We start from the raw sequence: 13,755 nt of genomic DNA, 5'->3' as shown, positions 1-13,755 counted from the left end.
ACTTTTACCCCTCCGGATCAAGACCGGGAGGATTGAGGTTGTCGTGCATTGCTGCCATGGTCCTTGCAAACTGTGTGCTTATCCACTCGTCTGTGCACTATTTCGCAGCCTGGCGCACCCCTCTTTCACTTTATCCACCCCACTCTGCAGTGAGAAGAACTTCTGTGCTGGGCAGGGCTGTATGAGCAGCAATGTATGCCTGCAGGGAGGGCCCCAGGGTCCTTTGGTACAAAGCAGCATTCCTATGACTTTTCTAGGGGAACGTGGGGGTGGAGCCTTGTTATATTTCAACCCCCAGCAGCTTCAGCTGGCCTTCCATAGGCATGTCTCGTGCATGCATGCACCCACCTCTTGTTGGTAGCTTGAATTCTTTGCTCTCTGCACAGTCCCGCTCCTTATCCCAGAGCATGTGCTGGTGTTTGGCAGCAGTCTGCAACAGTTAATGACTTTTCTCGCCTACACAGGTCCAACCACTGCTAACAATGGGGACTATCTAAAATATCTTTAATTGGAGCCTCGTTTCCAACTGTCTCTGGATTAGGTCCCTGGATTCCTGTTTTCCTCTTCTGTGCCCACACGTCCTCCCCCTTCACCCCCAACTAAAAGGACCCAAGCACTCCTGCCAGACACTGTATTGACCAGCCTAGAGCAGGAAATCATCTCTGTAGCCTTTGAGCATATCCCTTTCCCAGGCAGCAGCTGTCTAGCTTTTCCTGGCTGCCAGTGCCTCTGTGCAGCTCTCTGTGTGCTTGTTCCTTGGCCTCTGGGGGGTCACAGTGAATCCCACTGAGGAGTTCTAGGTAAAGCACTGAATGGGCCATGCAAATTGTTGTCCATCATTGGGCAGAGCCCCACCCCACCAAAAACCTGGCTGTGACCTATTTATTGCCCTAGAGATGAAATGGCACCTGGGCCACATTTTCAGTCTCCTGAGCTGCCATCCTGTCCTCCTCTACTGTGCACTCACTTCCAACACCAGCCTGTTTGTGAGGGGGAGGTTCATATTGATTCTTGAAGGAGGCTTTGGGCTTCAGTAAGCAATGGCCTGCAGGGATCACATGGGTGAAAACAACATGAAGTGGCCTAGTTCGTGCTCATGGTGTTATCTGTCCCGCTGTGTTGTGCTGAAGGGCAGGAGCCCTCAGCCTGCTGAAACACCCTTGCGATCGAGTCTTCACGATCTCTGTGCAGAAGTCTGAAAGCCCCTGTTGGCTGCTCAGGCACATTCCAGCAAGAGAGATGGGCAAGTATCAGAGAGGGAGCCGTGTTAGTCTGTATCTTCAAAAACAACAAGAAGTCCTGTGGCACTTTATAGACTAACAGATATTTTGGAGCATAAACTTACATGGGCAAAGAACCAGAGTTCCAGGCAAAGCAAGCTCCTTCTCTGTAATGGCTTGTATGCTTGAGCCCAGACCCAGAGGGAGACATAATCCCCGTGCCGAGTACTTGCTCTGACACCACTGTGGGAACTGGTATGGCTTGCGGGGGTGATGCACAGCTCTGCCACAGCTTGGTAATTGAGCCGGAAGTCACGCCAGGAGCAACAGGACAGCACGGCCGCAGACAGCAGAAGATGGATACTGCAGGAGCAGAGAAAGGTGTGTGGAAATGCCTGGTGACTGCAATGGATGCTGCAGCTTGCTGTGGGACAGTGTAGGAGTTTGGACAAGCCACAAAGTGGCAATGGATGCGGAATGATGGGCTTTAGATGCCAGGTGGTGAAGAGAGCAGAGCTCTATCCTCCTCTTGAAGAAACACAGAAGAGGGAAGCAGAGGTGGATTTGTGCTGGGCAGCAAGTGAGGTTAAAGTGGTTCAGTTGAGCTCTCCTGGTCAGTGCCAGCCTATGCTAGCTGCCTCTGCTCACACGCAGCTTGCCCCAGGCGTGTCTCCCCTGGGTCAGAGATAGCATCATGCCATGCTCTCAGCAGGCTGCTGCAGCTGCGTTTCGCTTCAGGATCGCAGCAGAATGGCCACAAGCTGTTAACAGTTACTCCCATTTGCCTCCTGCAGCTGCAAGATGCCAAGATTGTGTGAAAGCTGGCGAGACAAAGTAGAGGGAGCCGCTCCCCTCTCCTGTCTTTAGCCCTGTTTTGCTGTCTGGCTTCATATGCTCCGCTTTCCCTTTTATTGGCACCTGTTCGCTATGGAGCAGAGTACAGAGCCAGGGAATGGCAGGGAGGAACATAGCCTATTGTTGCATTAATAGGCTGCTGTATCTCTGAACTGTGCCTCGTACCAGCACGTAACGCATAACGTGCCTCTTGGCACCCCTGAGATAGCGTCAGGCATTTCTGAGACAGGGCACAGCAACAATGGCCGCTGATCTCTCTCTTTCGACTGCATGAAGCCTGTTCCTCTTCCCTCTCCTCTGCTTATCAGTACAAATCCAACGATAGCGCCGTCCTCAGTCACAGGCAGTAAGAACAACACTCTGCTCCACAAACCCTGTGTCTTTTAAAGTCCAGATAGCCTATGCTAAAGATGTGTGGAGTGTTTTAAGACAAATGGGAATTCAGTTTTATTCACTGCAGAAATGTAAGGGGCCTGAGCTGTGGTGATGCTGTCTTTGTAGTCATGTGGGGGCTGGAAGGAACCTCAAAGGTCCTCTTATCCAGCCTCCCACGCTAAACAGGACTAATTAAACCTGGATGATCTTCAGAGGTGCTTGTTCGTCAAAACCACCAATGACAAGGGATTCCACAGCCTTCCTTGCTTACGTATGTATGACTATTGTTGTAGTAGGGTAAATATTAGGGAAGACTTTCTGCCCTCCCTTGCTGCAGCTTAAGGCCATTACTACTTGTCCTATCTTCGGTGGGCGTGGGAAGCAGATGATCACAGTCCCCTGGAGAACAGCCCTTACTATATTTGAAGACTCTCTTTTCAGGTTCCTCCTTAGTCATCTTTTCTCAAGACTACTAATGCCTGTTTTTTTTAACCTTTCTTCATACGTCCAGTTTTCTAAACCTGTCATTTTGGTTGCTCTCTTCTGGCCTCTCTCCAGTTTGTCCTCCTCTTTCTTAAAATGTGGAAACCTCCAGCTAGACACAGCACTCCTGCTGAGCCCTCACCATTGCCAAGTGGAGCATAATAATCAGCAGCTGCGTCTTACATACCATATTCTTGTTAATGCTCCCTAGCATGCTATTAGCTTTCTCCACAACGGCATCACTGTTGGCGGCTAATCAACTTGTGGTCCACTCTCACCCCCAAATCTCTTCCAGCAGCCCTACCCTCCTCATTAGTTACTTGACAAGTACAAAGTAGGAATGGGATTTTTTGTGGCTAAATGAAGTATTTGCGCTTGCTTTTGGTGATGGTCACATTAATTTCAGACCAGCTCTCTAGTTTATCAAGGTTGTTTTGAGTTCTAAGCCTGTCCTCCCAAGATACTGCTTCACACAATGCACAATCAACCTATAGAACTTGTTGCTATGGGAAGTTGTAAAGGCCAAATGTGTAAGTGGTTTCAGAAGAGAACATGATAGCCCATGGAGGATCAGTCCAATAATGGCTATTAGCCAAGATACTCAGGGATGCAACACCATGCTGACTTTTTCTAAATCTCTGATTGCAAGGAGGTGGGACTGGATGCCTGGGGATGAATTACTTAATAATTGACCTGTTCTGTTCACTCTCTCTGAAGCATCTGGTCCTGACCACTGTCTGAAGGTACTGGGCTAGATGAAATATTCGTCTGCTCCAGTATGGCTGGTCTTATCGTCTTGCACCTCCTCCCAACTTAGTGTCATCTGCAAATTTTACAGGCGTATTCTCCGCTCCATTATCCAAGTTGCTGATTAAAATGTTGGATACTGATCTAGGACAGACCTCTGTGGGACCCCACTAGATACATTCTTCCAGTTGGACCATGAACTATTGATGACTAGTCTTTTTGAGTGGATTTTCAACCAGTTGTGTACTCAGTAAATCTGTCAAAGAAGGAAAGTTGGTTGGTTTGGCAAGATTTTTTTTCTTGACCAATCCACGTTGACTAGGGCTTGTCATCCTATTATTCCCCAGATGGCTATAAACTTATTATTTAATAATTTATTGCAATCTCTCTCCACGTGTTGAACCGAAGATGACTGACCTATAGTCCTTGGGTTCTCTTTGTTCCTCTTATTAAAAATAAGTACTACATTTGTCCTTCTTGTCCTCTGAGCCTGCACTCATCCTTCCTGAAGATCACTAATGCTTCCGAAATTGCGTCAGCTAGTTCCTTAAATATCCATGCTGAATTTCAGCAGCCAGTTTGAATACATCCAATTTATCTAAACATTCTTTTCACATAGTATTTACCTATTCTGGCTTGTGTTTCTTCCCCCTTGTTGTTCATAGTCATTGTGTTAAACATCAGGTCACAGTTTAATCTTTTTTTGTGAAGACAACCAAAATAGGCACTAAACATCTCAGCCTTCTTGGTGTCATCCATTATTAGGTCTCTCTCTGCTCAAAATAATGGGCCAACACCTTCCTTTGTTTTGGTGTTGCTCCTAATGTATTTTTAGAACCTCTCCTTTATTACCTTTTATGTCCTTTGTTAAATGTAATTCATTTTATGAGTTAGCCTTTCTGATTTTTTTCCCTTCCTGTTTATGCTTTTTTTTTATGCTCATTCTTAGCAAACTTGTTTCAACTTCTTGCAGAATTTGTAGAGCATTTCTGGTGCAGGCATATTGGCCTCTTTGTCTCCTTCTGGTCTTTCCTGAACTATCTTAGACAGTTATTTAAAAATATTTGGTAAAAGGATGTTGTGAAGTTATAATTACCCTAAAATTACGTTTCTGTAACAATCAGTTTGGATAAAACTGAATTGTGTAGAAATGCCTCTGAGTTCCTCTGAGGGGCAGGTTTGTCTTTTAAAATCTGTTTATAACTGTTGTTTCTGAGGGGCTCAGATTCTTGGTTCAAATCTTGCAGTGAAGAAAAATGTTGTCCCATTTATTTTGTAGATGGGGGAGACTGAGACCAGAGGAGGTTAAGTGGCTCACCTCTGGGATCACACAGCACATCGGTGTCAGAGCCAGTAAGCCAAACCTCCTGAGTCTCAGTACGGTAGGAAGCCTCCCCTTCAGCATTTCCGTCCCAACCCTACGTAGCTTTGTGTGAACATGCGAGGGTTTGAGGATGAAACAGCCTAGCTTATTTTGTCCAGTCTGATCAAAAGCACCTAACAGCTCCCTGAAAGTTTTTTTTTTTTTTTTTAAATGCTCTCACTTCTTATTTGTACCTTTGGCTAGGAGCCCTGTATTTTTACAGTATGATTTTTAACCTAATAGTCTGGCTGGCTTTTTCAACAGAGTTTTTAGAAATGCCTGTCACTCTTTTGTTCTTTCAGCTCAATGGCTGAGGTCAGTGTCTCTCTCAGGAACAGTTGACATTTTGCTGATATTTCATCAGACTTGGACCTACCATGGGGAAAATAATTAAAGTGAGAAGAACGAGGTATTTAAAAGAGAGGAATTCGCCCTCCAATGGGATTGGTTACACCTGTCATGGTGCCAGTGCCCTCATCTCTGACTGGTGAACCAGCCAATCTTCCCTGTAACTAATTGATGGCCGGATTTCCCTGGTAAGTCATCAATCATTCTAATTAGAGCAACTGGTTCCCCTCTCCGCACTCCAGATTGACAGGCAAATGCCCTTAGTTGCTTTACAACCTACAGAATGAGGAGGGTGTTCTGATGTATTTATTATGGGCTGCAACTTACATGAGGAGAAGAGCCAGGAGCACAGTTTCCCAAGGTTAGGAGTAAAGAAAGTAAAGAAAGACTTCTTCCTCAAGAGATGTCCCTGTGGGTGCTTCACAGTAGGTGTCGGTGCACTGCTGATCGGAGCCTTTCAAAGCGGTGTCCCTGGGGCCATACAAGCACAGTGCATGTCCTGCATGCCCTCAGTGGCTCACTATCGCACTTCCCTTTCAGTTCCTTCTCTACTGTCCCCAGCCAGAGACGGAGCTCTGCAATGTTCCTCTCAGGATTTTATCTCGTTCATTTTTTCTCACCTTTAGATAATAGTTCTCCGCTCTTCTCTAGACAGTTTGTATTCCCAGTTTCTTAACCTTCTAGGGAAAAAAAGGGTTTTTGTCTGTCCTTGCCCCTCATAGTCGGTTGTTAGGATGCCTGTCTCTCCAGGTTTTAAATGTTGTAATTCATGCAACAATTCTATGCCCATTGCTGACAGGCACTCACAGTAAGCGCATTGCATTGGGGAAGCCAACATCTCCCAAAAGTGCTGACATTGCTGCAAGCTTAGCGCATGGGCTCGCTGGGACAGAGATCTATGGCTAAAATTGATTTGCCTAGAAAAGTCCCTTCGTCCTGCCTCAGACACGGGTGCTGGCAAAACAGCGCTTTCGTACCACCTTGGTGCTGATACCAGCTCTGGTGCTGTGCCTCAGCACTTTGGACGCTCCAGGCACCTCTGGCACCTTAGGCATTGCCTAGACACGTGGTTCACGATGATCTGGTGCCAAGGCCACAGGCTTTAGGTTGCCTGCCTCGCCTCTCCTGGCACTGAAACCGCCACACCAACACCTGCACCGATCGTTACCTCAGCACTGACTTCCGATACTACCACGCACCATATTCATCATCACCACCATCAGCACCAATAGAACAGATGGCACCACAGTCTGCCCTGGCACAAGCTGCTATGGCACTATCTACGCTGGCGCTCTAATTCATCCATCACCGAGATCTTTTAGTCTCCTCAACTTTTAATAGCCCCTTCTGTGGCACCGATCTTTCCCTGAGAGCGGCACCACTCCAAAGCCTCTCCTTTGCTGAACTCTGCAGCAAAGAGGATGACGATGTCAAAGTGGTCTTTTCACTAAACAGCTCTCCTCCTATTGACCCATCAATCCTCTCACCTCGCACTCTTCCCAGAACCGCAGACGTCATGGATTTGCACCATGGTATGGGCACCCTGGTTGCCAACCCCCATGCCATACCCACCACAATGGCATATTGGAACCCATGGGCTCCTCATTATATACACCAGCCACACAAACACTGCTCTGCACCTCAAGAACCTTCTTCCTCTTCTCCTGTAGCACAACAACAGGAGACACACAACACTCAGATGCAGGCACATCACCAGACACTAGCACCTCTTCTTCATCAGATGAAGCAATCATACACCCCCTCCTGCTGCAGATGACTTACCCTACTTCCAATAACTTTTTAAGCGCATGGGAATAGACCTCAACATCACCTTAGAAGAGCTGCCTGAGAAAAAGCATGAACTTAATGGACATACTACAAACATCAGCTTCTAAGATTGCCCTGCCTATCAACCCAGCAATCATGGACCCATCCAAGAATATCTGGCAAATGCCAGCCATGGTACCACTACCTGCACCTAGCGGACAGGAAGTCTTAGGTTCCACCCGGGAGATTTGAATTCCTCTTTACTCACCCAGTTCCAAATTCTTTCATTGTTGGTGCTGCTCGTCAGAGAAACCAATAGCAGCAATTAGGATCCACACCATCAGATAGTGTAATTCAAAGCATTCGTAGCTGAGGGTCGTACCATAGCCCAAATGGTGCTGCAAGCTGCTGTTGATGTAAGACACAGCTGCAAGATCCGTTGCCACTGCAGTTGTGATGAGGGGGCATCCTGGTTTAATTTGGAAACCTTTCCACAGGAAATCCAGTCGACAGTGGAAGATCTCTTTCGATGGACACAAACTATTCACGGCAAGTACCAGCGACGTCCTACATACCATGAAGCCACACTCCAATCGGTAGGAACCCACGTGCCTGTAACCAGAAGGGAACAATAGAGATACCACCCTTACCCGAGGCCAAAATGCCCACCATACCCACAACAAACTCAGAGACGAGACCACCAGCGGAACCAGCACAACAGAAGCAGGTCTCAGTAATGATGCCTACCTTCAAATGACACACACCAACTGCCTCAACCCAATAAGCAAATCTAAAGACAATGTCCAGGGACTGGAAGACAGTTCTCTCCATTGTCGTCATCACTCTCTAAATTGTTTATCTTCTTCTGCCATTTTATACTAATTGCCAGTTTATAATATCAGATAAATGGGTTCTCCAAATAACTAAGCTAAGATACACCATCCGTACCCCGTTTCCAATCCTCTACCCTGTCCCTCTTCACTCTCTCAAACTCATGTTCCAGTAGGAGGTACATTTCCTCACACTTGGAGCTGTAGAGACAGTCCTAACAATACTTAAGTAAGGGGTTTTATTCCCACTTTCTCACAGAGAAAAAATCCAGGGGATGGTGCCCATCCCTCGATCTCAGAGTGCTCAACAAATAGGTAAAAAACCAGAAATTTAAGATGGTGGCACTTGCTACCATTATTCCAGCACTGGAGAGTGGGGACTAGTTTTCATCCCTCAACTTACAGAACGCAGCATATCTCCATTTATCCTGCTTATAGATGCTTTCTTCTGTTTGGCCTACGTGCCAGCCATTATCGATACACAGTTTTGCCTTTTGGCTTTTATCTGGCCCCACAGGTTTTCTCAAAAATTCTAGCAGTGGCGATAGCCTAGCTAAGAGATCATGGCGTTTTGACCTTTACTTACATGGATGACTGTCTCCTCAAAGTGCCCTCTAGACACCATTCCATCTGAAGCAGGTCTCTCACCATCAGATACTTCCACACTCTGTGTTTGCATATAAACAACAAAAAATCAACTCAGTCCAACACAAACAATGCAGTACATAGGGGCACAGCTAGGATACAACCACTGCCATTGCATCTATGATGGGTTCCACTGCATCAGAGATCTAATCAACGAAATACAGTCCAGCCCAAAAATCACAGCCCATGATTGCCTTCAGTTATTAGGACACATGACCACCTGCAACCTAGTTTTCAAGAATGCAAGACTCTTCGTGCGCTGCCTCCAGGGATGGTTCAGCTCCGTTTACAAACCTTATATACACCACCTACAAAAATCGTTCATGGTTCCCGGTGTGGTAAAACAAATCCTTCCAATGGTGGACATTTCCCAAAAATCTCTGTTCAGGAGTTCCATTTATAACTCCAGAGTCAACGGAAACCATGAGGCCTCCTTGACTGTATGGGGTACACCTGGCACAGCATATCGCCGAGGGGTTGTGGTCCAGCACAGATAGACTGTTACACAGAAACATTTCTAAAGCTTCAAGCAGTTTGATACACTTGCGGCAGATTCTTATCCCTCCTTTCCAACAAGCATATAATAACCTACACAGACAATGTAGCCTGCCTGTCTTATATAAACAGGCAAGGAGGAGCACATTCACAAACGCTATGCAAAGCACGCATGACCCTTTGGAACCGGTGCCCTTGGCACAACATAACCATCGCCGCTTTCCACGTTGCAGGGGCTCTCAACACCACGGTTGATGCTTTAAGCAGACCTTTACCAAAGGAGCTTGAGTGGCCGATCAACAGCAAAGTCATCAGGTGTGTTTTCTGACAGTGGGGTCGCCCTTCAGTAGACCTTTTTGTGACCCACAAAAACAAAAGTTGCAGAAATTTCTGTTTCAGAGCTGGAATAGACAAGGGCTCTCTTAGAGATGCCTTTCTCCTCAATGGCTTTCTGGTCTCTTCCTGTTTCCACCAATCCTGCTGCTCGACAGAATAGTACAAAAAATAAGAGATAGAGTCCAAGTAATCCTCATAGCTCCAGCGTGGCCCAGGCAACCATGGTTCCCCTTCCTCCCCAGAATGTCAGTTTCCCAGCCAATCACCCACCTGCTGACCCCCACTCTCCTGTACCAATTGGGACTACAGTTACAACACCCCAAGCTGCATATACTCCACCTCAAAGCATGGCAACTCAGTGCTGCTCAGCTCAAGAGTTAGAATGAACTCAGAGGACGTACTCAAAGGATGCACAATGGGTACTACCTCACAGTAGAGCCCAGACTACCCATAAGACACACACGCAAAAATGGAAGAGATTTTCCCATTGGTGCTCAGAAGAACAGCCCCACCACCACTAATGCTGCTTTCCCAATCATTCTAGACTATTTGCTACGTCTAAAATGACTGGACTTCTCTGAGCTCCATCAGTTCACCTCGCAGCCCGAACAACATTTCATACCAGGTTAGAAGACCCATCCTTATTTACGCACTCAATGGCCAAGCAATTTTTAAAGGGTCTTTGGGTGCTCTACCCCCATGTAAAACCACTGCTGGAATCATGTGAGCTTCACCTGGTCCTAAGCACACTCGCTGGCTAGCCATTTGAACCAGTGGGCACCTGTTCCACATCTTTCCATGAAGACCACTTTTCTTGGGGCCGTTACATCTGTCCAACATGTTGGAGAAATCGCTGCACTGATGGCTGAGCCACCCTATACTTTTTTCCCAAGGACCAAGTCAGTTTACGAACCCACCTGCAGTTCCTACCAAAGATATGATCCTCTTTCCATATAAATCAAACCACCATCTTCCCCTATTTTTTCCTGAAGCCAGCTGGTAACGCCTTTGAGGTGACTGTGCATGCTGTAGATGTCCAAAGAGTGGCCTTTCTGCCTCCAGAGAATTAAACCATTTGGATCCTCATTTAAGAACATAAGAACGGCCATACTGGGTCAGACCAAAGGTCCATCAAGCCCAGCATCCCATCTGCCGACGGTGGCCAATGCCAGGTGCCCCAGAGAAGGAGAACAGAAGACAAGTGATTTATCTCCTGCCATCCATCTCCTGCCCTTGTTATGAAGGCTAGGGCACCATACTTTATCCCTGGCTAATAGCCATTTATGGACCTGACCTGCAAAAATTTATCAAGCTCTTTTTTAAACCCTAATAGAGTCCTGGCCTTCACAGCCTCCTCGGGCAAGGAGTTCCACAGGTTGACTGTGCGCTGTGTGAAGAAAAATTTCCTTTTATTAGTTTTGAACCTACTACCCATCAATTTCATTTGGTGTCCCCTAGTTCTTGTATTATGGGAAAAGGTAAATAATTTTTCTATATTCACCTTCTCCACACCATTCATGATTTTATATACCTCTATCATATCGCCCCTCAATCGCCTTTTTTCCAAACTGAAAAGTCCCAGTCTCTCTAGCCTCTCCCCATATGGGACCCTTTCCAAGCCCCTAATCATCTTAGTCGCCCTTTTCTGAACCTTTTCTAATGCAAATATATCTTTTTTGAGGTGAGGAGACCACATCTGCACGCAGTACTCGAGATGTGGGCGTACCATAGTTTTATATAGGGGAAGTATGATATCTTTTGTCTTATTATCGATCCCTTTTTTAATAATTCCTAACATCCTAGTTGCCTTACTAACTGCCGCTGCACACTGCGTGGATGTCTTCAGAGAACTATCCACTATAACTCCAAGATCCCTTTCCTGATCTGTCGTAGCTAAATTTGACCCCATCATGTAGTACGTGTAATTTGGGTTATTTTTTCCAACATGCATTACCTTACACTTACCCCACATTAAATTTCATTTGCCATTTTGCTGCCCAATCACTCAGTTTGCTGAGATCTTTTTGTAGTTCTTCACAATCCCTTTTGCTTTTGACTGTCCTGAACAACTTGGTGTCATCTGCAAACTTTGCCACCTCACTGCTTACCTCATTTTCTAGATCATTGATGAACAAGTTGAACAGGATCGGTCCCAGGACTGAGCCCTGGGGAACACCACTAGTTACCCTCCTCCATTGTGAAAATTTACCATTTATTCCAACCCTTTGTTTTCTGTCTTTTAACCAATTCCCGATCCATGAAAGGACCTTTCCTCCTATCCCATGACCACCTAATTTACATAAAAGCCTTTGGTGTGGGACCGTGTCAAAGGCTTTCTGGAAATCTAGGTATATTATGTCCACTGGGTGCCCCTTGTCCGCATGTTTATTAACCCCCTCAAAGAATTCTAATAGATTAGACAGACACGACTTCCCTCTGCAGAAACCATGCTGACTTTTGCCCAACAATTCGTGCTCTTCTATGTGCCTTGCAATTTTACTCTTTACTAGTGTTTCTACTAATTTGCCTGGTACTGATGTTAAACTTATTGGTCTATAATTGCCAGGATCTCCTCTAGAGCCTTTTTTAAATATTGGTGTTATATTGGCCGTCTTCCAGTCATTTGGTACCAAAGTGGATTTAAAGGATAGGTTACAAACCACTGTTAATAACTCCGCAATTTCACATTTGAGTTCTTTCAGAACCCTTGGGTGAATGCCGTCTGGTCCTGGAGACTTGTTACTATTCAGCTTATCAATTAATTCCAAAACCTCCTCTAATGTCACTTCAATCTGAGTGAGTTCCTCAGATTTGTTGCCTAAAAAGGCTGGCTCAGATTTAGGAACCTCTGTAACATCTTCAGCCGTGAAGACTGAAGCAAAGAAATCATTTAATCGCTCTGCAATGGCACTGTCTTCCACTTCAGCTCTTTGTATCCATTGCAGATAATAAATTAGAGCCATTTCCTCTCAGAGACTGGATTTCAGATATCTTTCAACTCTCCTATACCTCTAACCACAATTACTCCCCCTACCAAAGTTAGAGCACATCAGGGCTGTAGCAGGCTCTGTAGGCTTCTTTTGCAAGCTCCCAATACCTGGCATTTTATAGAGCTGCCACTTGGTCCTCTGACCACGCTTTTGCTAGACACTGTGCCCTCAAACAAGGACTGCTCTCTGATCTTAAACTAGCTAAAGCGGCTCTTTCCACAGCTTTCCTTCCAGAGCGAGTCCCTACCTCCTTAAATATACACGCTGCTTTACCACCACCTCCTGTGGAGCACTCTCAAGGAAGAAGAGGTGGTTACTCATCTTTTGCAGTAACTGACTGTGATGGAGTGGGGGTGTGCGTGTGAGAGTCAGGCTGGATGTGTGTGTGGCAGGCAGAGCAGCTCCCAGTGGCTAAGGATGACCCCCTGGGCTGTAACCTAAGCTGGCAGGTAACACCTCTGACCTGAGCAAAGCAGGGAGGAGCCGAGCTGGGTTTGAATCAGAGGCGACAGTTGGAAGCTGGGGGAGAGAGTTGGAAGGCAGCCAGCCTGGCTGAGGGGGAAGCTACACCCCAGCTGGGGCACCCCTTGGGCTCCTCTCCCCAGGATGGGTTGGAATGACTCTCTCTGCCTGCTGCACTGACACCTCTGTGCTGAGCTGGGCCTCTGTCGCCTAATAAACTTTCCCTTCTACCTGCTGAGTGAGAGTCACTCCTGCTTGTGGACGGGGTGCAGAGCTCGGGGACCCCTGAAACCCTTCACACTGACCTTCTTTGAGATGTGTGTCTTTTGGCTGTTCCACAACCCCCCCACCTTCCTCCCCTCTACCTCGGATTTCTCTCTCTTTTCCTCCGAGATAGAGAAGGAGCTGAAAGGGAGGGGAGTGGTACATGAACGACAGTGAGCCACAAGGGCGTGTGGGACATGCACCCTGCCTGCGTGGCCCCAGGGACGCTGCACTGAAAGGCTCTGCTGGGTGGCAGGGGGTTCACTGACACCCCTGTGCAGCACCCACAGGGACACTCATCTCAAAGAACATCAGTTCCTGCACCAGGGGAGTAACTTTCTCATCCCTTCTCCACTAGGTAGCACTGCAGCAATGAGCACCCATGCTCCACAGCCGTGCTGGTTTAGTAATGACATTCCCTGTCTCAAAAGTATCGCTGGCCACAGAGCTCAGAGGACTCTGCTGATAACTTGCTACCAGCTCAGTCCATCCAGGGATCTCCTAGGCCAGGGTATGATGGGGGGGCTGATTGATTAAAGGTCATCAAGTGCTGGACTCCCAGCATGATGCTTATT

This window comes from Carettochelys insculpta, chromosome 10, assembly GCF_033958435.1.
Source record: "Carettochelys insculpta isolate YL-2023 chromosome 10, ASM3395843v1, whole genome shotgun sequence".
NCBI classification, from domain to species: Eukaryota; Metazoa; Chordata; order Testudines; family Carettochelyidae; genus Carettochelys; species Carettochelys insculpta.
The sequence above is the reverse complement of the archived record's forward strand: the minus strand, read 5'-3'. Positions refer to the sequence as shown.